This window comes from Pinus tabuliformis, chromosome 8 (genome assembly GCF_031772625.1).
Source record: "Pinus tabuliformis cultivar Carrire ecotype Pingquan chromosome 8, CPIR1, whole genome shotgun sequence".
NCBI classification, from domain to species: Eukaryota; Viridiplantae; Streptophyta; class Pinopsida; order Pinales; family Pinaceae; genus Pinus; species Pinus tabuliformis.
Window position 1 is genome coordinate 1,506,516,208 of NC_142294.1, and position 27,164 is coordinate 1,506,543,371.

A 27,164-nucleotide genomic window follows, 5' to 3' on the forward strand; every position below is an offset into this window, starting at 1 on the left:
GGCCACGCGGCAACCATTCATTGGCCCACGTGGCTTCCCATCATTGGACCATAATAAATGACAGCTAGCTAATTAAATAACAAAAAATTCAAACCAACCAGATTCTAGCCATTTTTGCACCAATCTATAGAGAACAAGTGGCAGCATGCCATTGGCCCAAAAATGTACAACCAACCTATCAAACCTACAATTTTTTACCTATTTGGGAAAATGATTAGAAAGAAATATCAATAGCACATGATATTGGTTTGAACAATTCATGTCGTGTTGGATTCAGGTCACCGATATCTACACTCTGGTACATGTTTCGATCACTATCGCACAATTTGAATTTTGAGCACTAAATTAATCCCTTGGATCAGTTCGGGATTTAGTTTTTCTCTTGATCTCACCCAATGCTCTTATGGAGTCTCTCCAATAAAGAATGGAGATCATCGATTCAATGAACAACCAATGGTTTAATTTCTCTCACGCACTCTCTCCACATGGGATACAAAGATATTAACCTATTAATGATGCTACTATGGACTTCCATGATAGCTTCTAATGGAAGCTTAACTCCTCTCGACTATCATCACCCCCTTTGGATGATTATTCTCTCTTTGCAATAGAGGTGCTCTCTCTTTCTAACATGACTTCATTTTTCTTCAATGTACATACATTCAGACATAAATATAAACAAAGAAAATCATGCCAAATTCTATTAAACATAAAGGAACTATTTAAAGAGGAAGTGCCATGGATCACTTCTCGAGATCTTCTCTCTTCTACAAAAGCTCTATTTCATCTCACTCTACATCTACACATATACAATTCTTATTTGTGGGAAAAATATGTTTCTAGACAAAAGAACTGAACATCTCTCCAAAACTTCCCAACACCTAAGCTAAAGACTTGTCAAAAATTTACAAAGACTCACTTCAAGATATCTTAACAACTTAAGAATCCAGATTTCTCTAGAGTTAAAATAATTTTCTTTATAATAAAACCCCTCTAATTCTAGTTTATATAAATAAATTAGAAAAAATGAGACCTGCGTCCAAAATTGTAAAACAATGGAAGGAATACATCCTTTATTCTCAACTTCCTCCCACAAATCTTGTAACTCTTTATTCTCAACTTCCGCTTCCACAAATCTACTAACTCTGAAAACCAAAACACTCTCCTCACTATGAGAATTTATTTCTCCATTTCGATGATGTTCTTCCATTGTTTCCCAATGACCTCCTAAAAGAATTTCCCGCGAAAGAAAACCACAGCGACGATACAAAACCCAAGTGGTATATTCCTGCAATATTCAATGTGGTTAAACAATTGAAATGACTGTTGCAAAGGATTTTGTTTTTTAATGATAATATATGTGACACATGGACCTCTCACGATTATCAAGTCCATTTATCAAGATCTCGAAAACTGATCAAATGTTAAAGTGTGAAGTCTTATCGTTTCCTACCCACAATTTTTTGAAACAGATATGGTGCATGGCACTCTAATTGAACATATCTTTTGAACATATGGAGAAACATTAAAATAATTAGCAAGAAAGCTTGCTATTTCAATTTTAGGTGAAGGAAGAGTTGTTGATTATTTTAAAATTTTAATAGACCGTAAGAATAAATTATTAAAAGAGTCTGCTAGACATATCATTAAACCTGACTTAAATATTAAGTATTACATAAAAAAATTAATGATTCGTTTATTTCTTTCTATCTTGATTATTAATTATCATATTATCCTAGTAATAAGTTAAACAAATATTTAAATATCATTAACTTACGCTATAATACGAAAATGACATTGCCAAAAATTAAAAATTATTCAAACTTTAAACACTGTGGATTCCTGGTGTATGGGCGAACAGTAAGTACCCGACTGCTCTGCATGGTTGGGTGTGGCCCATTGAATCGTAATTGTGAAGTATGGACTCCTTCAACGGGGATCATAAACTCAACACTGATGTTGTGTCGGGATTCTAATTCGTAGAACAGAAATGTGAGCCCTCACCGAACCATATTTGCAAATTTATGTATTCTTTAATGATATTTTAATGGCTCGGCATTCATCAACAAGGGGAGCAACTAGCGTAAATAACAACATTGACTTCTTAAGCAGTTTTCATTCTATTTAGGTACATGTTATAATATTTGGCGGGGAAAAGATTTTCTGTTTCATAAATTAGGTAAAAATCTCTAATGTGTGACAACAATAGGAATTGGTCGCTAGATTAGCTCCAGGTTGTTGGGAGGGAGTTAATGCATCCTAAATTTGATGTGAGAGGATTTATGAGGCAGTTAGATTCTCCTTGCTATAAAACAGGTATCCATACGGATTGTTTTTTAGTGTGAGAGTTTGTGAGGATTTAATTTATGTAATCCCCTGTTTGATTAATAAAGAATTGCCGATGCCTATGTTTGGTGGACGTAGCCCAGATTGGTTGGGTGAACCACGTTAAATTCCTGTGTTGCATGTGCATGATTTTATGGCTGTGTATAAGTTTTATTATCTGTTGTTGCATTTACTGCTAATGACGATGAACCTTTGTGCTATCAGGAAGCAATAGAAGGTTCGAAAAGTGATAAGTGGAAAGCAGCCATGAAGGACGAAATGATGGCCTTGGGTAAGAACGGCACATGGGATCTCGTTGAGCTTCCGAAAGAAAGGAAAAATGTGGGGTGTAAATGGGTGTTCAAGCTGAAACGGAGTGTGAGAGTTTGTGAGGATTTGATTTATGTAATCTTCTGTTTGATTAATAAAGAATTGCCGATGCCTATGTTTGGTGGACGTAGCCCAGATTGGTTGGGTGAACCACGTTAAATTCCTGTGTTGCCTGTGCATGATTTTATGGCTATGTATATCTTTTATTATCTGTTGTGCATCTGATCTTCAACAAGTGGTATCAGAGCAGTTGGAGGTGGAGCGTGTACTGCAGGTGGAGCGTGTGCTGGAGGTGGAGCGCAAAGGCGTGTTAGTGACTGCTGGTGCATTGAATGGTCCTGCGTGGCGAGTTTTGGACCTGCGTATATCAGCAATTGTTCAACTGCTGTCCACTGTTGTTTCCAGCCTGCGTGAAGTGGTGTGTGTTTAATGTATCAGCAGAGAGGGCAATCAGAATACGACTGTGTGAAGTGGTGTGTGCTGTGTAGTGAACCGACAGTGAAATTAGTATACAACTGCGTGAACACAAGCCTAAAAACAACGACCAAATCCGAGGCAGAAGAGCGGTAACCGAGTCTGCTAGTGGAGGTATTACCTGCGTGTTAATGCGTGAAGGTTTTTTTTTATTATATGCAACTGCTGCGTGCGCATTGTTATATTAACAAGCTCCAATTAACAAGTGTTAATGCGTGAAGGTTTTTTAATTATATGCAACAACTTACAAAAGCGTTAAGTATAGAACAACAACCCCTTTTTTTTTGAATGCGCATTGTTAAATTAAGTAACAAAAGGAGCAGAAGCGTTAAGTATAGACCAGAGATGGTTGCTGCGTATATGATTGCTAGAGCTTTTAATTGGTTTTGCTGGTGCGTATTGCATTGGTTTTTTTGTGGTGTGCGCATTTCTCCATTGCACTTTGCTCTACTCAGTTGTGTGTTGTAATATGCACAGCACAAATAAAACAAGAGTTTTGTTTTGAGATTATTTTTTTTGTTGCCCAATTTGCACAGTAAAAAAACAAAAAAAATGTTTTTTTTTTAAGGCAAAGGCATTGTATTGATGAAAGGCATTTTTTAAACACAAACTTCATTTATTTAAAGTTGGTTTTGGAGATTATTGTGTTTTTTGGTTGATACAAAATGGCGAAAACTCAAAGTGCCCGGTTTGAAATTGAGAAGTTTAATGGCAAAAATAATTTTGAGATCTGGAAGGTGAAGATGTATGATTTGCTTGTCCAACATGGTGTGGCAAAGGCATTGTTGGGCAAATCCAAACAACCTTACAATATCATAGATAATGAGTGGGCCGAGATGGATGAAAGAGCGATAAGTGCTATTCGACTGTGTCTAGCTGATGATGTCCTGTTTAATATCGTGTCGGAGACAACAGCTGCTGGTTTGTGGATGAAACTGGAGAAACTGTACATGACCAAATCCTTAACCAATAGGATTCTCCTGAAGCGATAGTTGTACAGTTTGCGAATGAAGGAAGGTACATCGATTGCTGATCATTTAAATGCTTTTAATACTCTTCTTGTGCAATTACAAAGTATAGAAGTAAATATTCAATCCGAGGATAAAGCTATTACTTTATTGTGCTTGTTGCCCGAATCATGGGATCATTTTGTTACTTCTATAAGTCTTAGTTCATCAGAAACTATTGAGTTTGATGATGTAGTTGCATCCTTATTATCGGAAGAAACAAAGAGAAGGTCGCATTCCGAAACCTCTACATCAGAAGCTATGATGGTTAGAGGTCATTCAAAAGAAAGACACTCCAGGAGGCCGAGCGACTCACGTTCAAAGTCGAAAAGGAAGAAGAGTAAGCTAAAGTGTTGGTTTTGTGGCAAATCAGGGCATTTAAAAAAGGACTGTTGGAAGCGACAACAGCAAACTTCAAAAGCAGATTCTTCGACAGAGAAGAAAGAGGCAAATACGACAGATACAAGTTCGGCATTTGGTTCAGGTATGAGTGATGAAGTATTATCAGTTAATGTGTCAAATCATGGTAAACATTGGTTGTTAGATTCTGGTGCATCAAACCACATGTGTGTTCATAAAGAATGGTTTAAGACATATAAATCAATTGATGCTGGTGTTGTTTACATGGGTAATGATGTAACATGTAATATTGTGGGAATTGGGAGTATACAACTGCAAATGTTTGATGGGACAACAAAAATATTAACTGATGTGAGGCATGTACTAGATTTAAGAAAAAATTTGATTTCATTAGGAGCACTTGATTCAAATGGATATAAAACTGTAATTTAAGGTGGAGTAATGAAAATTTACAAAGGTATTTTACTAGTTATGAAAGCTAAGAAGGTAGGAAATCTATTTCAGTTAGAAGGAAGTACAGGGTCAGATTATGTGTCTACGGTGTCTGAACATGACAGTAGTTCCATTCACTTATGGCATCAAAGATTGGGGCATATGAGTGAAAGAGGGTTAAAAATTTTCGCTGATCGCAAGTTACTTCCAAATCTAAAATATGGAAAGTTAGATTTTTGTAAGCATTGTCTGTTTGGAAAACAAAGTAAACAAAAATTTAAAACAGGCAAACATATTAGTAAAGGCATACTTGATTATATCCATTCTGATGTTTGGGGACCAGCCCCTACAACTTCATATGGTGGTTCGTCTTATTTTGTATCATTCATTGATGACTTTTCTAGGAAAGTGTGGGTCTACATGTTGAAAAGGAAGTCTGATGTTTTTTCAGTTTTCAAGCAGTTTAGAGCATTGGTAAAAAATAGCACTGGTAGAACAATAAAATGTTTAAGAACTGACAATGGTGGTGAGTTTACTTCCAAGGAATTTGACAGCTATTGCAAGGATGCAGGGATCGAGAGACATAAGACCACAGTTTATACTCCTCAGCAGAATGGAGTTGTTGAACGCATGAACAAGACTCTTCTAGAGAGCAAGGAGTATGTTGAGTAACGCCGGGTTGCAAAAGGAGTTGTGGACGGAAGCAGTGGCAATAGCTTGTTATGTGATAAACCGATCTCCATCAACGGCGATAGGCTGCAAGATTCTGCAAGAGGTATGGAAAGGACACCCTTGTGACTATTCTAAACTTAGAGTGTTTGGTTGTGATGCATATGCTCTAGTGCCTAAACATCAGCGAACTAAATTAGATCCAAAGTCTAAAAGGTATATCTTTGTTGGGTATGGTGTTGGAACAAAGGGATATAGATTGTGGGATCCTACTATCCGCAAAATCATCATCAACAGAAATGTAAAGTTTAATGAATCCTCTATTGTACAGTTAGATGTAGATAGTAGATTGAAACAGGATGATGTATCTGATTTTCAGCACATTCAGTTTGATAGCATTTCTAATGATAGTCATGATGACCATAGTTCAGATACTAGTCATGAACAGGTTTCAGAATCAGAACATGAACAGGGTTCAGGTATAGATCATGAACAGGTTTCAGATACTGGTCATCAAGAAGTTCCTACAGATGGTAGTCAGCCAATCGAGGAAGCACCAGAAACATCATTAAGGAGGTCGACAAGAATCAAACGGCCACCGAGAAGGTATGATGATTATGTCACTTCTGTTGCATTTACTGCTAATGACAATGAACCTCTGTGCTATCAGGAAGCAATAGAAGGTTCGAAAAGTGATAAGTGGAAAGCAGCCATGAAGGACGAAATGATGGCCTTGGGTAAGAACGTCACATGGGATCTTGTTGAGCTTCCGAAAGATAGGAAAACTGTGGAGTGTAAATGGGTGTTCAAGCTGAAACGAAGTGTGAGAGTTTGTGAGGATTTGATTTATGTAATCTCCTGTTTGATTAATAAAGAATTGTCGATGCCTATGTTTGGTGGACGTAGCCCAGATTGGTTGGGTAAACCACGTTAAATTCTTGTGTTACCTGTGCATGATTTTATGACTGTGTATATGTTTTATTATCTGCTGTGCATCTGATCTTCAACATTTAAATGTGTGTGGAGATTTATAATTTTTTGAAAGATTTAATTGATCTATAAAATTCAAATATATTTTAAAGAAGAAAAGATAATAAATAAATTTTATATTAAAAACTCAAAATTGCTTAAAGAATCACAAGTTGTGAACACAAACATTTTAAAACTTTTAATTAGTTTCCATACAACACAAACACTATATTTTAATGGCACGGCGTTCATCAACCGGGGGAGCAATGATCTTAAATAACAACATTGACTCCTTAAGTAGCTTTCATTTAATTTATATAGAGGTTAGAATATTTGTCGAGGATTATTTAAATGTGTGGAGATGTATAATTTTTTTTTAAGATTCAGTTCATTTATAAAATTCAAAAATAATAAAAAAAATATCAAATATATTTTATATAAAAGAAAAGAAATATATGCCGTAAAACTGCTTCTGCTTGGCTAAGAGCTCGTCTTCCTCGGACGTAAGGAAACAGGTTAACGGCCCAAGACCCAGAGGCATCTGGCAGGAGTGAAAACCTGCTCCCTTACGAACCACCAGCGGGTTATTACAGGTGGCGTGGTTTTCCTTGATAACGGTGATGAGTCAAATCGACATTCGCGGATAGCAGCCAGAGATGGTTGTCCTCACTGTTGGTTTGACACCTGAGTTTGATAGGTTTTGCCACCTTCGGAAAAAAAAAAAAAAGAAGAAGAAAAAAAGAAAAATATAATAAATTGATTGAAAATCACAAATTGTGATCACAAACATTTATATTTTTTTAATAAGTTCCAATACAATATTGTGTTGATGAATGTGAATCATAATGTGAAATAAGTGAATGATAATGTGAAATAAATGAAAGATGCTATTTTGAAATGAATAAATGATTTTTTAAAATGTGTGCAGTGGTTATGATAAAATTAAAGTAATATAAAATTAAGAAATGAAGGAAAAGAAAATTGCAGGAATATGTCAACATGATCCTAATTGTTATTCTAAATAATAACATATGATATTATAATACATAAAATTGAATATTTTTATTGCCACAAGAGGTGTAAATATTAATATTCTTTAAAATAAAATGATATTAGAGAAAGTTTTAGCATTCTTTATCAAAACTTACACATTGAGTAATAAAAAATAATATTTGAAAACATAATATATGATTGTAAAAAAAATGATACCAGAATAACGTTTTACGTTTATTGGTATAAAATAAATATTATTTAACAAAATTATTGCTAAATATCGTTAATAAATTATTTTTTAATTTATGTTTTAAATGATCATTAAATTATTAATATGTATTTTATAATAATTATTTTATGTGTTTTGTATGATTTTTTTGGATTATTATATATGGGGTTTAGTTTTATTTATTTATTTAATTTTCAATTAAAATTTTGAAAAAATTATCTTAATTCTAAATTTCAATTAAATTTTTCAGAAGTAAAAGTCATTATGCCACTAAAAATTAGAATTGTGTCATTGCATTTCAACTTAAAAATTGAAACTTAAAACAATTATTTTATATATATATAAATAATTAAAAGCTATACATTTTTATATAATCACTATGTATCTGATAGTATACTAACTTTTGTATTTTTTAAGATAAATAAAGTTTATAATTATAATAATAATAATTATTTCATTTTAAGGTTACAATTAAGCTAGATACTAAATTAGTGTAGGGCACTCTTAAAACAACCTTGTACTTATATTAGAGTTTATATTTGTCTTAGTGTATATATATCTTGGGTTTATAATATTAATCCCTTGGGTTTAATATGATTATCTTGGTTTTATAATACATTGGGTTTTTAGTATTAATCACTTAGGTTTATTGTTCGATTGGGTTTACAATATCAATGCCTTGGGTTTATTAATTTCAGGGTTAATGTTCCTAGGGTATAATATTTTTCATAGGGTTTATAATATTATTGCTAAGGTTTAATATAAATATGTTAAGTTTATAATCATGGTCAACCATGGTCCAATGTCAAATTGGGACAAAGATTGTCTCAATATGAAACAACAATGGTCAACCATTGTCAACCACGATCGAGCATGGGCAACCATGGTACAACTATGCATTTAGACAAATATTTCCTCAATATGGAAATCAACCATGGTTAGTCATGGTCAATCATTATCAAGTATGGTCAACTATGGTTTACTATGGTCCAACGTCCTATTTTGACAAATATTGTCTCAATATGAAAATCAATCATGGTCAACCACGGTGAACCAGGTTTGACGCCATATTGTGCCAAAGATTGTTTGAATATGTAAATCAACCATGGTAAACCATGTTTATTTTAGGATTTATAATATTTATCATAGCGATTATATACCTTGATTTATAATATTTATCTTATGGTTTATAATAGGATTTTCTCAATATGGAAATTGATCATGGTCAACGAGGGTTAGCCATGGTCCAATCTAGCATTGTCACAAAATTTGTCTCAATATGAAAATCAACCATGGTCCAATGTCAGATGTGACAAATATTTCCTTAACATTAAAATCAATCTTGGCCAACCACATTCAACCATGGTCCAATGTCGCATTATGACAAGGATTGTCTCAATATGAAAATCAACCATGGTTAACCATGTTCCAATGTCGCATTGTGATAAAGATTGTCTCAATATGAAAATCAACCATGGTTAACCATGGCCAATCATGGTCAATAACCCTAGTCATATTGTGACAAGGATTGTCTCTTCGTCCAACGTCACATTGTGACAACCATGTTCCAATGTCACATTGTGACATAGATTATCTCAATATGAAAATCAACCATGGTCGACCATGGTTACATTGTGACAAAAATTGTTTCTTGGTCCAACGTCACATTCTGACAACCATGGTCATCCATGGTGAACTGTGTTTGAACATTGCATTATGACAAAGATTTTCTCAATATGAAAATCAACCATGGTCAACCATAGTCAATCAGAGTCAACCAAGGTCAATAATCATGGTCACATTGTGACAAAAATTGTCTCTTGGTCCAACATGACATTGTGACAACATGGTCATCCATGGTCAACCATGGTCCAATGCCGCATTATGACAAATATTGTCTCAATATTAAAATCAATCATAGGGAACCATCGCCAACCATTGTCCAACATCACATTATGAGAAAGGTTGTCTCAATATGAAAATCAATCATGGTCAACTATAGTCCAACATCGCATTGTGACAAAGATTTTTTTAATATGAAAATCAACTATGGTCAACCATGTTTATTTTAGTGTTTATAATATTTATCTTAGGGTTTATATACCTTGGGTTTATAATATTTATCCCTTGGGTTTAATATTATTGCCTTGAATTTATAATCCCTTGTGTTTTTAGTATTAATTCCTTGGGTTTATAATATTAATCCTTGGATTAATATCATTCCCTTTGGTTTATAATACCTTGGCATTTTAGAATTAATCCCTTGGGTTTAAAATATAAATCACTTTGGTTTATAAATCTAAGGGTTCATATTCCTAGGGTATAATATTATTCATAAGGTTTATAATATTAATCTTAGGGTTTAATATAAATATTATGGGTTTATAATCAGGGTCAACCATGCACAACCATGGTCCAACGTCGCATTGAGAAAAATATTATCTCAATATGAAAATCAACCATGGTCAAATGTCGCATTGTGACAAAGATTGTCTCAATATGAAAATCAACCATGGAAAAACATGGCCAACCATGTTTATTTTAGGGTTTATAGTATTTACCTTAGGTTTTATATACCTAGGGTTTATAATAATAATCTTTTGGGTTTAATATTACTCACTTGTGTCTATAATCCCTTGGTTTTTTAGTTATAATCACTTGGTTTATTATTCCCTTTGGTTTATAATATTAATCCATTGCGTTTATTAATCGAAGGGTTCATTTTCCTAATGTGTAATATTTTTCATAGAGTTTATAATATAAATCCTTGGGTTTACTATAAATCTCTTGCATTTACAATCATGGTCAACCATGGACCAATATCACATTGTGACAAAGGTTTTCTCAATATGAAATCAATCATTGTCCAACATCCGAATGTGACAAAAATTGCCTCGATATGAAAATCAATCACGTTGAACCATGATCAACCATGGTCCAAAGTAGGTTTGTGATAAAGTTGAGCTCGATATGAAAATGAACCATGGTCAACCACGATAACCCATGTATATGTTAGGTTTTATAATATTTATCTTAGGGTTTAGATAATTTGCGTTTATAATATTATTCCCTTGGGTTTATAATACCTTGGTGTTTTAAAATTAATCCCTTGCATTTATTATTCCCTTGCTTTTATTATACCCTCAGGTTTAATAATTTAAGGGTTCATATTCCTAGGCTATAATATTATTCATAGGGGTTATAAGATTATTTGTGGGGTTTAATATAAATCCCTTACGATTAAAATCATGGTCAACGATGGTCCAATGTGACATTGTGCCAAATATTGTCTCAATATCAAAATCAGCCATGGTCCAATGTCACATTGTGATAAAGATTGTCTCGGTATGAAAACTAACAATGGTAAACCAGGTCAACCATGTTTATTTTAGGGTTTATAATATTTAGCTTAGGGCTTTCATACCTTAGGTTTATAATATTTATCTCTTGGGTTTATTACTATTCCCTTGGGTTTATTAATCTAAAGGTTCATATTCCTAGGGTATAGCATTATTCATAGGATTTATAATATTAATATTTGGGTTTAATATTAATCCATTGGGTTTATAATCATGGCCAACCATGGTCCAACTTCATATTGTGACAAATATTTTCTCAATATGAAAACCATCCAATGTCGCATTATGACAAAGATTGTCTCAATATGAAAATCAACCATAGTCAGCGATGTTTCAACGTCGCATTATGTCAAAGATTGTCTCAATATGAAAATCAACCATGATCAAGAATCATGCGGATATTGTCACAAATATTATTACTTTGTCCAACGTCACATTCTAACAACCATGGTCATCCATGGTCGAATGTCGCATTGTGACAAATATTGTGTCAATATGAAAATCAATCATGGTGAACCATGGGCAATCATTATCCAATGTCACACTGTGTCAAAGGTTGTCTCAATACGGAAATCAATCATAGTCAACCATAGTCCAACGTCACATTGTGACAAAGATTGTGTCAATAGGAAAATAAGCTGTGATCAACCATGGTCAATCATGTTTTTTATAGAGTTTTTAATATTTATCTTAAGGTTTATATACCTTTGGTTTATAATATTTATCCCTTCGATTTAATATTATTCCCTTGGGCTTATAATCCCTTGGGCTTTTAGTATTAATCCTTTGGGTTTATAATATTTAACTTAGGGTTTATATACCTTGGGTTTATAAATTAATCCCTTGGGTTTAATAGTATTCCCTTGGGTTTATAATACCTTCGAGTTTTAGAATGAATCCCTTGGGTATATAATATCAATCCCTTGGGTTTATCAGTCCTTTGGTCCAACATCACATAAGGAAAACCATGGTCATCGATGGTCAACCATGGTCCAACATCACATTCTCAAAAAGATTATTTCAATATCAAAATCGGCCATGGTCAACCATGGCCAACCATTGTGCAAAGTTGCATTGTGCCAAAGGTTGTTTTAATATAAAAATAAATCATATCCAGCCATCATCCAACATCACATTGTGATAAAGATTGTGTCAATATGAAAATCAACCTTGGTCAACGATGATTATTTTAGGGTTTAAAATATTTATATTAGGGTTTATATACCTTGGGTTTATAATATTTATCCCTTTGGTTTTATATTATTCCCTTGGGTTTATAATCCCTTGGGATTGTTATTCCCTTGGGTTTATAATTCCTTGGGGTTTTAGAATTAATCCCTTGGGTTTATAATATAAATCCCTTGTGTTTATTAATCTAAGGGTTCATATTCCTAGGGTATAATATTATTCATAAGATTTATAATATTCATCCTACGATTTAGTATAAATCCCTTGGGTTTATAATTATGGTCAACCATGTGCAATCATGGTCCAATGTCACATTTGGACAAAGATTCTTTCAATATGAGAATCAATCATGGTGTACCATGGTCAAATGTTCCACTGTAGCAAAGATCATCTCATTATAAAAATCAACCATTGTAAAACATGGTCAACCATGTTTATTTTAGTGTTTCTAATATTTATCTTAGAGACTATGTACCTAGGGTTTATAATATTTATCCTTTGGGTTTAATATTATGCCCTTGAGATTTTAGTATTAATCCATTAGGTTTATTATTTCCTTTGGTTTATAATATCTTTTTTTTTTTGTAAGTAAGCACCCACGAGGATTTGAAACAGTGACCTATCGCAAGGAGTGCCTTAACAGTGCACCCATTCACCATCAATCCAAAACCCTATGGGCTCCTTTGGTTTACAATATCAGTCCCTTTAGGTTTATTAATCTTTGGATTTATATTCCTAGGGTATAATATTATTCAAAGGGTTTAAAATAATAATATTTGGGTTTAATATAAATCTATTGGGCTTATAATCATGGTCAACCATGGTCCAACATCACATTGTTACAAAGACTTTCTCGATATGAAAATCAACCATGGTCCAACGTCGCATTATTACAATGAATATCTTCGTATGAAAATCAATAATGGTCAACCATAATCCAATGTTATAGTGTGACAAATATTGTCTCAATATGAAAATCAACCATGGTCAACCATGGTTGTTTTAAGGTTTATAATATTTATCTTAGGGTTTATATACCTTGAGTTTATAATATTGATCCCTTGGGTTTAATATTATTTCATTGGGTTCATAATCCCTTGGGTTTTTAGTATAAATCCCTTGGGATTATTATTTCCCTGGGTTTATAATATCAATCCCTTCAGTTTATTAATCTAAAGGTTCATATTCATAGAGTATAATGTTATTCATGAAAAAATTAATATTAGTCCTTGCATTAAATATAAATATTTGAGTTTAGTTAATCAATATAAATTATTAAAAAAAACAATATTTATATTAATAAATAATAATTACTATTATTTAATTATTTTTATTTTTTATCAATTATTAATAATGAATGAATTATTAAATTAATTAATAATATTTATATTGATGAATACAATTAACAATATTAATACCAATATTTAATTAACCATATTTATATTAATAAAACAATAATAATAATAATAATTAGTTAATTATTATTATTATTTATTAATTTATTGTCTATTAATTAATTATTAATAATAAATGAATTAGAGTAATGTTTTGTTTTTAGTTTTATTTCTTTTTAGTTTATTATTTTTCTTTTTTATATTACTTTTCTTTTCATTTATTATAATTTTTTCCCAATATTTTTAATTTAAAGAGATTTATTATTATATTAAAAACATATTTTAATAGAATTAAGTCTATGCAAATTTAATATTGCCCCTTTTAATTTAATATAATTAAAACTAACTTACCATTAGTTCACTAATTAGTTAATTATGTAATTTTAAGTATATATATATAATGATGATGATACTGGTTAACGTCCATTGAGACCAAACTTTGGTCTATTGGACCTAAAGAAATGAATTATCTAGTTTAATTTAATATTTTATTCCTATGTTCGAAAATCTTAGAGGGAAGCCTTCTGAGCTCACTGTAATTTTGACATCGTAAAAGGCTAGGAAGGTCAGTATTGCAACAAAGATTTCGAAACTGAGATCTAATGTGGTTGTACGTGAGGCACTCTAAGAGGAAGTGATTTTCATCCTCGATGTTCGTATTCTCACAAAGATTGCAGAACCTTTCCATCCATGGTGTTTAGGAACTGCCCAATGACCCATTTCACTATGGAGCTCATGAGAGTTCATTCTAATCTTGGCTATATAAATTTTCTTCTTTGTGCTAGTTGAAACATAGAGATACTTTTCATCTTCTAGGGTGGGGTTGATGACCTCCTTACAATATCCTAATTTTCTTTTAGCTACTAAATCTTTCTCACACAACATTTTTTCTTTGAACTTAGAAGTAACAATATTTTTAATGTTATTAATGTTTTGCAATGTAACATTCTTTTCGATCTCCCAATGGTTTAACCAGGCCTTGGTGTCTTTATACCAACCTTATTTGAGCCTTAGGTGGTTTTGGCTCGAATTTAAAGCTAGCTTAGGAAGTCTATGGTCTCCTATGTTATTGAATTTGTGCTTGTACAATAGAAGCTTAGCCATAGCTAGGCTCTCGATAGGGGAAAGACCCACTTCTATAAGGAGAATAGGATAGAGTGTGATTCTTTTAATTTTGAGGTTATATGTTATAAAACACTTCTGGATTTGCTCGATATTTCTCTAGGATTCGTAGAGATGCTACAACCCCAAACCTCACATCCATATAAGATAACCAGAGTAACTAAAGTTTCAGAGAGGAACTTCTTTCTATGCCACATTACGAGGTTTGTTGTTTTACAATTATTTTCAAGACCAAAATAAGTTTTCCATCCCCCATTAATCCTTTTCTCAATGCTATAGTTCCAGTTGAGCTTGTGATGAATATCAATTCCTAGGTACTATAAGAAGGTCATCAACCCCACCCTAGAAGATCAAAAGTATCTCTTTGTTTTAACTAGCTCAAAGAAGAAAATTAATATAGCCAAGATTCGAATGAACTCTCATGAGCTCTATAGTGAAACGAGTCATTGGGAAGTTCCTAAAACACCATGGATGGAAAGGTTTTGCCATCTCTGTGAGAATACGATTTTAAACTAACTAACTAATGATTCATTTATTTTAGTTAAATATAGGTCACTAATTATTTCACATTAATTAATTTAAAAAATGATAATAGGCATTTAATTGAATTATTAACTTTTTAATCATTATATTCTCCTGTCCATATCCCTTGTTCCAATCCAATTAGTTGTTTCCCAGTCAAATATAGCCGTTAGACATTCTAGTTGATCAGTTCAAGATAGTCATTGCCTGGTCAAATATAGTTGTTGGATGTTCTTCTCTGTCTATTTAACATCCAATCTGGATCTGAATATTCAACTTGTCTTGATGATGAAACACACTAATTGGTTCGAAACGCGTCGACAAATGCATTTGAATGTGATTTATGTCAGAAAATCTTCTCAAAAAACTTGATATGGATCACAAAAGCTTAAATTCAACAACAATTATATATATGAATAGAAATAAAACATACACACATAGATATATGTATATTAATATAAACAATATTAGTTAATCATATTTCTTAATTTGTGGTGGCATTTAACAATATAATATTTTATTAGCTGTTTAATTTTTTGGATGAAATCTTTGTCTTTGTTTTTTTTGTTTAATTAAGCTATATTTAAACTAAGTAGCAAGTACTAGCTACTATGTAGCCCTTGTTTATATATATATATATATATATATATTAAAATACTTATTTCACGATATATTTTATATTGAAAAAAATTTAAATAAATAAAACTTTACTTTACTTTACTTTAAATTGTATATATATATATATATATATATATATATATATATATATATATATATATACACTTCAAAAAATATGTAAGAAAAAAAATATAAAAATAGAATAGTAAATAGTATGTAATAAAATAACAATAACTTTTGCCAATATTATAACTATTTAGTTTTTTCTTTGATTGTCTTTGACCAAAAAATTATGGCGCTTATCCATATTTTAATATTAGGAATTCAATTTTTATTATCTTTTATTATTATTTAAATTTATCTATTTGTAAGGTGATTGGTTGAGGTCTTATTATGAGTTGCTTAATAACTTCCATTTCGATTAGTTACTAATTTTTTGTTTTTGTTTATTTCTTTTTTATTTAACTTTTTTATTTTTTTTCTATTACTTTTATTTCCATGAATTATAATTTTTTCACAATATTTTTAATTTAATGTCGCTTATATTATATTAAAAACATATTTTAATAAATTTAATTATAAACAATTATATATATTAATAAAACACACACACACAAATATAAATATATGTATTTTAATATAAACAACATTAGTTAATCATATTTCTTAATTTTTTGTAATGAAATTCAACAACCCAATATTTTATTATTTGTTTTACTTTTGTGATGAAATCTTTGTTTTTGTTATTTTTTTTGTTTTATTAAAACATATCTAAACTAAATAGTAAGTACTAACTACTATGTAGTCCTTGTTTAGTAATGTGATTGTGCATGTAATTGATATAAATTTTTGAATATCAAATTTTTAAAATAACTTTCACTTAACTACTTTAATAAAATACATTAAGTATAACATTGTAATATGTCTAATATGTCTTTATTAAAATTATTTTTCAAATTTATTTCAATTTCAATGGAATGGCGTAGCTTTCATTTCAAATTTAGTTCAAGCACATAGAGTCCGTGAAAAAGCTTATACGAAATTTTATGTGCAAAGAAAGCGTTTGATCGATGAAATTTGAAAAAATATTAAGGATGTAAGTTATAAATTTGGATAGTGAATGTACATGTAGCTATACATAATAAAAAAGAAAATCAATGGTAATCTAATCCAGTTTTAGATTATAATTTTAATTAGTTTATCAGAACATTGGTTGGGAAATAGTTAGGTAAGAATATGCAATGTGCCTAGATAATTATATAAAAAATAAAGCAAAATCTGATTTATTTTTTAATCAAAATTTAAAAAATAATGGAAAGAAATATACATTTTTTTATTATAATATCCCAGTAGCCATCAAACCATGAAAATTGAGCGAAAGTTTCCCTCGACCAACTAAATATAAAAATGAAATTCTCTGAGAGCCGTGAAACATGTTGGGAAATAAAATACATAAATAGCCCTAACTATAAAAGTGGTTTTTTTTGTGTTGGGATGCAACAATGGCCCAACGTACCAAAAGGTGTCTTTTAAAACGAGTGCATATGTGTGTGGAACCAGTGTTGTGCGGGAGATGCAAAGTTGTGCGGGAGATGCAAAAGTTTCTTCTGCATGTTTATTTTCCACACACATCGCCATTTTGCACACATACACTTGCATACACATAAAAATTTGAAATCTTCTTTAGATTTTAATATTGTGCATACAAAAAGCAGAATTTATATTGTGTTTTAAATTATTTTTTATGACTAGAGACCGACATCCGTAAAACTACAAAAAGCAGAATTTATATTGTGTTTTACATTTATTTTTATGACTAGATACGGACATCTGTAAAATTACATCATGCATCATGTAATTTTGGCTAAGAAATCGGTATGAGGTATTAGTATTTATTTTGTGTTTTACATTTTTTCTATGACTAGATACCGACATCTGTAAAACTACATCATGCACCAGTCAATTTTGGCTAAGGAATCGGTATGCAATAATTGTTATTTTAACATAAACTAATATTTTTAACATTTTTATTAAAATTATATGAAGCATTTTAAGATGGTATAATTTTAATTATAATGAAGAAATTAATAGATATTGAATGATATTTACATCGTAAGGCGTTTCTCTCCGGGAAGAACTCCTTTATATGTCACCGTGTCCTATTTTCAACCATTGATCTGATGTGTTAGACGATTAAAAGAGATTGTGTCGTTGGATCTGATCATTATAGTTGAAATTTTAATCAGTTAAGATTGCATGTGCTTGTTGAACTCCCTGTTTATCTCTCCCACTCGAAACCCTTCGCAGACAGTAGTGATGGCTTCGCTGGAGTTTCGATTTCCTGATTCACACAGTTGCCCTACAGATGTAGCCTTTATCATGCCCTGAGGTGTTTAATTTAGATTTTATCTCAATTTCCCATGTCTAATGTGAGTTAAATTTACTGTGATGTGTAGGGTTCCTCCCACGTTGCCCGAATCCATCACGCAGACGACTTCCCTGCTGAATCTGAAGACCCCACAGGAAAAATTCTATTCTAATGTGGACCATAAACCCTGGTAAGTGACGACTGACAATTGCAAGAATGCGTAAACCCTGGTAAGTGACCAGTGACAATTGGAAGAATTTGATTTGTTCTCCGGTTAGGGTTTTACAATAGTTTCCTTATTTCTGCTCTTGGTTGCTCTGAAGGGTGTTATTTCTGCTCTTGGTTGATCTGCAGGGTGTCAGGCCCTCTACCGCGAAGGCTTATTTTAGCCACAAGAACGGGGTTGCCTCCAACTCAATCCTCATTGCCCAAAATGCCCTGTGTTTCAACTACTGGACTAGGCCCAAATGGGAAAACAATCAGTGGATTCTTGTACAATTATAGCAGAGATGAGGTTAGTATAGTTTGTGTGTGCCATGGCACATTCTTGTCACCTGCAAAGTTTGTGTAGCATTCAGGTCGTACAAACCTTTCACATCTTGAAAGGCACATTGTTGTCAATCCATCCCCATCTTCAAATGAAGATGCATCAACCTTGCAATGAAAAGTTATCCAAATAACATCTTGTATGTATACCTAAAAAAAACGTTTCCCTGAAGGATTATCTCTATGTCACTTGCCCCAGAAAAGGTTTTTGAAATTGAGTGACTAGACATCCAATTTGGAAGCACTCCTCTTCTGCTCACAGAGCAGAATTTTGCTTCTAGACCTGGCAATCCCAAGATTAGGATTCCAATCTCTCTATGGTTTGACCCCTCCTGTGTGACATGATTTCCATTTCCATTCTCTCCGTGCTCTACCCTATCTGTATAGCATGCAGTTCAATTCAATTACCTTTATGGACGAGTTTCATTTCCAATTTCTTTGTGGTTTGCTCCACTGGTATGGTATGAGTTTCAATTCCAATTTTCTATGGTTCACTTCACCTGTATGGCATGCGTTTCAATTTGAGTCTCTTTGTGGTTCGTCTCAATGTATGACACAACTTTCAATTCAAATCTCTTTCTGGGTCGCCGCAGTTGGTCTGCTCCACCTCTACGGCTTGATTTTTAGTTCCAATCACTCTATGGTTTGGTCCATCTGCATGGCACAAGTTTCAATTTAGGCTTCCCCTCCTGTATGGGATACGTTTAAATTCCAATTTCTCTTTTGTTTGCCCCATTCTTATAGCATAATTTTCAATTTGAGTTTCTCTGTGGTCAGCTTCACCTTTATGGCATGAGTTTCGATTCCAATCCCACTGTAGTTTACTGTTTTCTCCACCTCTATGGCATTAGTTTTAATTTGGGTCTCTTTATGATCTGCCTGACCCGTATGGTATGAGTTTCCATTCCAATCCCACTATGGGTTGTCCTACTTGTATGGCACATGTTTATCAAAATTATCTCTTTACTGCATACCCATTCTACTCTTATTTTAGTAGATGGGCTCCCTGAAATCTATGCAACCTCTTGCAAACACTCAGTTTTATGATAGAAGTATTCATATATATGATAACAAAAGTAGAAGTCGATCAAATTTAAGTAGATCCAATCTTGGTTCAAGAAGTCGAAACACTGCAAATCATCCTGGGATTCAGTGGTCTGTGGGCTGTTGTTTTAAGGTTGGTTTGATCTCTATGCATTTTCTCAAGTAATTTCATTCAAATTTTCTACATGTACTAAGGATTTACAGTCTGTAGATCTTGATTTTGTTGTCTTGATGGCATGGTGCATGTCAGGTATCTGAGTCCTCTTTCAGCAGTTCCGCTAGTAACTCTTGTTGCTCTTGGGCTCTATGAACTTGGGTTCCCGGGGGTAAGTGGACACTGAGCACCATTTCTGTTATTTTCACTTGGCTTAAACAAATTCTATTTCAGAATTTGATCTCTATTGCACTCACTTGGTATTAAACAAATTTTCTATTTTCTTGAATATAATTCATATGCTTCAAGTTTCAGTGAATGCCATAATTGCATTTGAGTTATATGGGTATAAAAATCCTAAGCTTGAGTGCCCTAGTCCAGCATTTTTGTTAGTTAATATGGAAAGCTGCAGGGTACTCAAAATTACAGTGTGATTACAACTGGTTTGGAACAGAAGGACCTGCTCAAGTATGCTAGCTAACTTGACTAGCACCCATATTGCTTGGATAATTACGGGCTTGATGACGATTTCTATTAAACAAGGTCCATCTATTGGACTTTCATTTATCTTGAAGCAATAGATATTTTGATTTGATATCTGCAGACTCTTCTTTTGAATGGAGGCAGTGTGTGCTTTTCTGCATCGTAGGTGATTTATAGACTGATAGTTTGGTTGGAACTTAACACTTGCTTTTACACAGATACTCAGGATGAAATATATTGCATAAACTAGATGAAAAAGAAAATGTTTTTGGACAATGTATTATGAATAAAAAATGTTTCAGAAATGTTTGACATAGAATAGTCCTGATTTACTCCTAATTATATCGTCTAATATATATTTAAGGTTTAAACTTTTAACACAATAGAATATTATGTACGATCTTTATTAATATTAATCGCATTAGTAATAAGCAGTGTTCGGAGTTGGACTGTTTCACAAATGGATCATGGTAAGTTCTGAAAAGAATTATTTCCATAATGTATAATGGATGTATGCATAAAACCTTAAGGTTAATTCATATTGGCAGACACTTAGTTTGTACAATGCAATTTCAACATATTAGGGTAAAACAACAATTCATTGGGTACCTATATTGGCAGACAGTTTGTACGATGCAGCTTTAAAATTGTAGGGTAGAACAGCAATTCTTTGGGTTTTGCCTCATGTCAGAAATTTTTTGTATTCTTGATGAGCAGCTCGTGGGGGTCTCAGTTTCCTTCAATTTTGCAATCTAAATAGTTTCAGGACGAAGTTCATCTTGGGCTTCTCTCTGTTTTTGGGATTATCAGTACCACAGTACTTTAATGAATTTACAGTTTCTTCGGGTCATGGTCTAGTCCACACTCATGGATGATGGGTAGGGTTCTTACAACTTCTTTCAGGGACTAAATTGAAATTTTTTGGCTAGCAGTTCGTTGTGGCAACATTCCCTTCATTCTTCAAATTTCAATATTTTTTAACTTTAAACATTTTTGAATGGCTTTTTCAACAGTTCAATGACATTATCAATGTGATTTTCTCGTCAACACTTTTATTTGCTGGCAGCATAGCATTGTTTTCGGATAACACTCTACATATGGAGGAGAGTTCAACAAGGAAAGACAGAGGCCATCATTGGTGGGATAAGTTTTGTTCATTCAAAACCGATCCTAGAAGTGAAGAGTTTTATGCTCTCCCTTTCAACCTGACCAAGTTTTTCCTATCTGTCTGAGGATGAAAATCTATTTTAGAGGTGGGGTCTCTGTTTTATCAATAGCCTTGGTGCATTTGGAGAATAATTAGAGTGTCTTCAATTCAGAAAAAGACTACTTCACAGTGTGAAATATAAGAAGTCTATATTTTATATCTATCACTTTGATAGGGAACTGCTTTCACGAATTATCTTAAATGGATGCCTCTGTGCCCTGGTCAATCATTTTCAAAGCACTTCAAGATCACCACTCTTGGCAAGCAACAAAAGGAGGATAATGAAAAGGAAAATTACATTTCAGACTCTCAGAGTGGTCAATATGCTATCTTGACTCCAATTCAAAAGAGGCATGTTGTGCATAGAGTGGTTTATTTTGTAAGAACTTTTGAAGATGCAACAGAATTTTTTTGTCGTTGGTACTTCAAATTGAGCCAATGAGCATTTATCTAGAACTCGAGAGTCATATAGATTCATTTTATAGTAATGATATCTTAAGCCCCCTTGCAAAGGCATAAGTAGGAACTAGCAGTACAATTGCTTTCTGATATTCTCCACGCATAATGCGAGAATTATTAGTTATTCATAGCACATGTTTAAAATATATTTTTTTTGGTAAATGTTGTTTGCCTTTGAAATAAAGGCTTCAGCTCCTATTGACAGGGCACTTTAGGCTTACCATTAACTTTAGCTTCATGATTTTCTTCCAAAATGAGTGCATGGAAATTATTGCAGCAAAAATGAAATGACATTGGAAAAGTAACGAAAAATATAGTAAGGCTTTTTAGATGGCATTCCATTTAATGTATCACAGATTTCTTTTGGGCATTGTCATATATTCTTTTGTACTTTTTATTATGTTCTACATATGGGGGATTTTTTTCTTATGCATTTTATGCATCATGATCAGATATGCTTACTATTGTTAGCTTCATCCTAGGTATATACTTTTCAGTTTTTCATGACAGAATCATTTGTAGTTCTCCTGGGGGTAGGTAGCATTCACACATGTTGCCACCAATATAACAGGGGCCGCTAGAGCTGCAAGATCATCCCCATGTTGTAAACTTTATCTGATAACATAACAACAAAGGGAAATTCTGAACATCCATTGCATCTACCTTGTTTTTTAAGAAAGTTCTGAGCATTCTTTGATGGAGGACAGTCTTTTGCAATGATGGCTGCAGCATTTGTGTCTCTTGTTGAGGTCTGCCTGCTTGCCATATATCAGATATACTTTCTTCTCTTTTAATTTTATTTATCCCGTTGACATTTCTGAAAGTTATCTATGGGTTTCTATTAAAAACAAAATTGGGTATTGACTACTATTTTTTTTTCTTTCATAAATTTGCAGTCTACTGGTGCATTCTATGTTGTTTCAAGGTTTGCAAGTGCCACACCTCCCCCTCAATCTATCATCAGCTGTGGTATAGGCTGGTAGGTAAGGAAATGGATTCGTTGCTTTCACCCTTATGGCTTCAGGTAATTGGAAGATTGTATCATTATCGTTGATGGAATGTAATAGTCCTCTCTACAAGGAATTGGAATTTTATTGGATGGGATGTTTGGAACTGGAAATGGGTCCACAGTATCAGTGTAAGAACCAGGCAACTTGACCCATTTCTGGCAATACTAGCTCTGAAATTTGTCTTATCTTGGGAATTTGCAGTGAGAATGCTGGTCTTTTGGGGTTGACATGAGTTGGGAGTCGCAGGGTGCTCCTGATATCAGCAGGATTTATGATATTCTTCTCTTTTCTTGGTGATAATCAACTCAAGTTGGGATATTGTTCTCATTTTGGAGTTTATTCCCTAGTCTAGGATTTTGCATTGCTAATTTCATGTTAATGTGTTCCAGGCAAATTTGGAGCAATCTTTGCTTCTATTCCAGCACCCATTGTCACTGTTGTGTACTGTTTCCTCTTTGGTTATGTTGGTATGTATACGGTGTACACAAATCCTATGTGTTGAGCTGCAAAGTCAGTCAACTAGTAGTATCTTAGCTGTTGCCATAATGTATAACAGATGTATGCATAAAACCTTATGGTTAACTCATATTGGCAGACACTTAGTTTGTACAATGCAATTTCAACATATTAGGGTAAAAAAAAAATTCATTGGGTACCTATATTTCAGAAATGTTTGACTTAGAATAGTCTTGATTTACTCCCAATTATATCGTCTAATATATATTTAAGGTTTGAACTTTTAACACAATAGCATATTATGTACGATCTTTATTAATATTAATCACATTAGTAATAAGCAGTGTTTGGAGTTGGACTGTTTCACAAATGGATCATGGTAAGTTCTGAAAAGAATTATTTCCATAATGTATAATGGATGTATGCATAAAACCTTAAGGTTAACTCATATTGGCAGACACTTAGTTTGTACAATGCAATTTCAACATATTAGGGTAAAACAACAATTCATTGGGTACCTATATTGGCAGACAGTTTGTACGATGCAGCTTTAAAATTGTAGGGTAGAACAACAATTCATTGGGTTTTGCCTCATGTCTGAAATTTTTTGTATTCTTGATGAGCAGCTCGTGGGGGTCTCAGTTTCCTTCAATTTTGCAATCTAAATAGTTTCAGGATGAAGTTCATCTTGGGCTTCTCTCTATTTTTGGGATTATCAGTACCACAGTACTTCAATGAATTTACAGTTTCTTCGGGTCATGGTCCAATCCACACTCATGGACGATGGGTAGGGTTCTTACAACTTCTTTCACGGACTAAATTGAAATTTTTTAGCTAGCAGTTCGTTGTGGCAACATTCCCTTCATTCTTCAAATTTCAATGTTTTTAACTTTAAACATTTTTGAATGGCTTTTTTAACAGTGCAGTGACATTATCAATGTCATTTTCTCGTCACCACCTTTAGTTGTTGGCAGCGTAGCATTGTTTTTGGATAACACTCTACATATGGGGGAGAGTTCAACAAGGAAAGACAGAGGCCATCATTGGTGGGATAAGTTTCATTCATTCAAAACCGATCCTAGAAGTGAAGAGTTTTATGCTCTCCCTTTCAACCTGACCAAGTTTTTCCCATCTGTCTGAGGATGAAACTCTATTTTAGAGGTGGGATCTCTGTTTTATCAATAGCCTTGGTGCATTTGGAGAATAATTAGAGTGTCTTCAATTCAGAAAAACACTACTTCATAGTGTGAAACCTAAGATGTCTATATTTTATATCTATCACTTTGATAGGGAACTGCTTTCACGAATTATCTTAAATGGATGCCTCTGTGACCTGGTCAATCATTTTCAGAGCACTTCAATATCACTGCTCTTGGCAAGCAGCGAAAGGAGAATAATGAAAAGGAAAAGTACATTTCAGACTCTCAGAGTGGTCAATATGCTATCTTGACTCCAATTCAAAAGAGGCATGTTGTGCATAGAGTGTTTTATTTTTGTAAGTACTTTTGAAGATGCAACAGAATGTTTTTGTTGTTGGTGCTTCAAATTGAGCCAATGAGCATTTATCTGGAACTCGAGAGTCATATAGAGTCATTTTATAGTAATGATATCTTAAGCCCCCTTGCAAAGGCATTAGTAGGAACTAGCAGCACAATTGCTTTCTGATATTCTCCACGCATAATGCGAGAATTATTAGTTATTCATAGCACATGTTTAAAATATTATTTTTTTGGTAAACATTGTTTGCCTTTGAAATAAAGGCTTCAGCTCCTGTTGATAGGGCACTTTAGGCTTACCGTTAACTTTAGCTTCATGATTTTCTTCCAAAATGAGTGCATGGAAATTATTGCAGCAAAAATGAAATGACATTGGAAAAGTAACGAAAAATATGTTACGGCTTTTCAGATGGCATTCCATGCAATGTATCACAGATTTCTTTTGGGCATTGTCATCTATTCTTTTGTACTTTTTATTATGTTATACATATGGGAGATTTTTTTCTTATGCATTTTATTCATCATGATCAGATATGCTTACTATTGTTAGCTTCGTCCTAGGTATATACTTTTCAGTTTTTCATGACAGAATCATTTGTAGTTCTCCTGGGGGTAGGTAGCATTCACACATGTTGCCACCAATATAACAGGGGCCGCTAGAGCTGCAAGATCATCCCCATGTTGTAAACTTTATCTGATAACATAACAACAAACGGGAATTCTGAACATCCATTGCATCTACCTTGTTTTTTAAGAAAGTTCTAAGCATTCTTTGATGGAGGACAGTCTTTTGCAATGATGGCTGCAGCATTTGTGTCTCTTGTTGAGGTCTGCCTGCTTGCCATATATCAGATATACTTTCTTCTCTTTTATTTTCTTTATCCCGTTGACATTTCTGATAGTTATCTATGGGTTTCTATTTAAAAACAAAATTGGGTATTGACTACTATTTTTTTTTCTTTCATAAATTTGCAGTCTACTGGTGCATTCTATGCTGTTTCAAGGTTTGCAAGTGCCACACCTCCCCCTCAATCTATCATCAGCCGTGGTATAGGCTGGCAGGTAAGGAAATGGATTCGTTGCTTTCACCCTTATGGCTTCAGGTAATTGGAAGATTGTATCATTGTCGTTGATGGAATGTAATGGTCCTCTCTACAGGGAATTGGAATTTTATTGGATGGGATGTTTGGAACTGGAAATGGGTCCACAGTATCAGTGTAAGAACAAGGCAACTTGACCCATTTATGGCAACTTTAGCTGCAACTTGACCCATTTCTGGCAATACTAGCTCTGAAATTTGTCTTATCTTAGGAATTTGCAGTGAGAATGCTGGTCTTTTGGGGTTGACATGAGTTGGGAGTCGCAAGGTGCTCCAGATATCAGCAGGATTTATGATATTCTTCTCTGTTCTTGGTGATAATCAACTCAAGTTGGGATATTGTTCTCATTTTGGGGTTTTTTCCCTAGTCTAGGACTTTGCATTGCTAATTTCATGTTAATGTGTTCCAGGCAAATTTGGAGCAATCTTTGCTTCTATTCCAGCACCCATTGTCGCTGTCGTGTACTGTCTCCTATTTGGTTATGCTGGTATGTATACGGTGTACACAAATCCTATGTACTGAGTTGCAAAAGTCAATCAACTAGTAGTATCTTAGCTGTTGCCATAATGTATAATGGATGTATGCATAAAACCTTAAGGTTAACTCATATTGGCAGACACTTAGTTTGTACAATGCAATCTCAACATATTAGGGTAAAACAACAATTCATTGGGTACCTATATTTCAAAAATGTTTGACTTAGAATAGTCCTGATTTACTCCCAATTATATCATCTAATATATATTTAAGGTTTAAACTTTTAACACAATAGCATATTTTTTTTCTGAGTAAAGACTATTTCTATTAAAAAAAGATAAAAATATTTACATAGAGGTCTAGACCTCTGAGG

General features: G+C 33.1%; 1 long non-coding RNA gene and 1 pseudogene across 1 annotated transcript; both read left to right on the top strand.

The window, feature by feature from the left end:
* The window catches only part of LOC149241571 (nucleobase-ascorbate transporter 6-like), a 45,534-nt pseudogene extending 20,661 nt beyond the window's left edge, over positions 1 to 24,873 (top strand).
* A 1,124-nt stretch (positions 24,874 to 25,997) lies between these two features.
* Positions 25,998 to 26,628, top strand: LOC149241572 (uncharacterized). Its single transcript, XR_016245642.1, has 3 exons — positions 25,998 to 26,276; positions 26,373 to 26,431; positions 26,536 to 26,628. It is a non-coding gene; the product is annotated as an uncharacterized LOC149241572 (long non-coding RNA).
* The last annotated feature ends 536 nt before the right edge of the window (positions 26,629 to 27,164 follow it).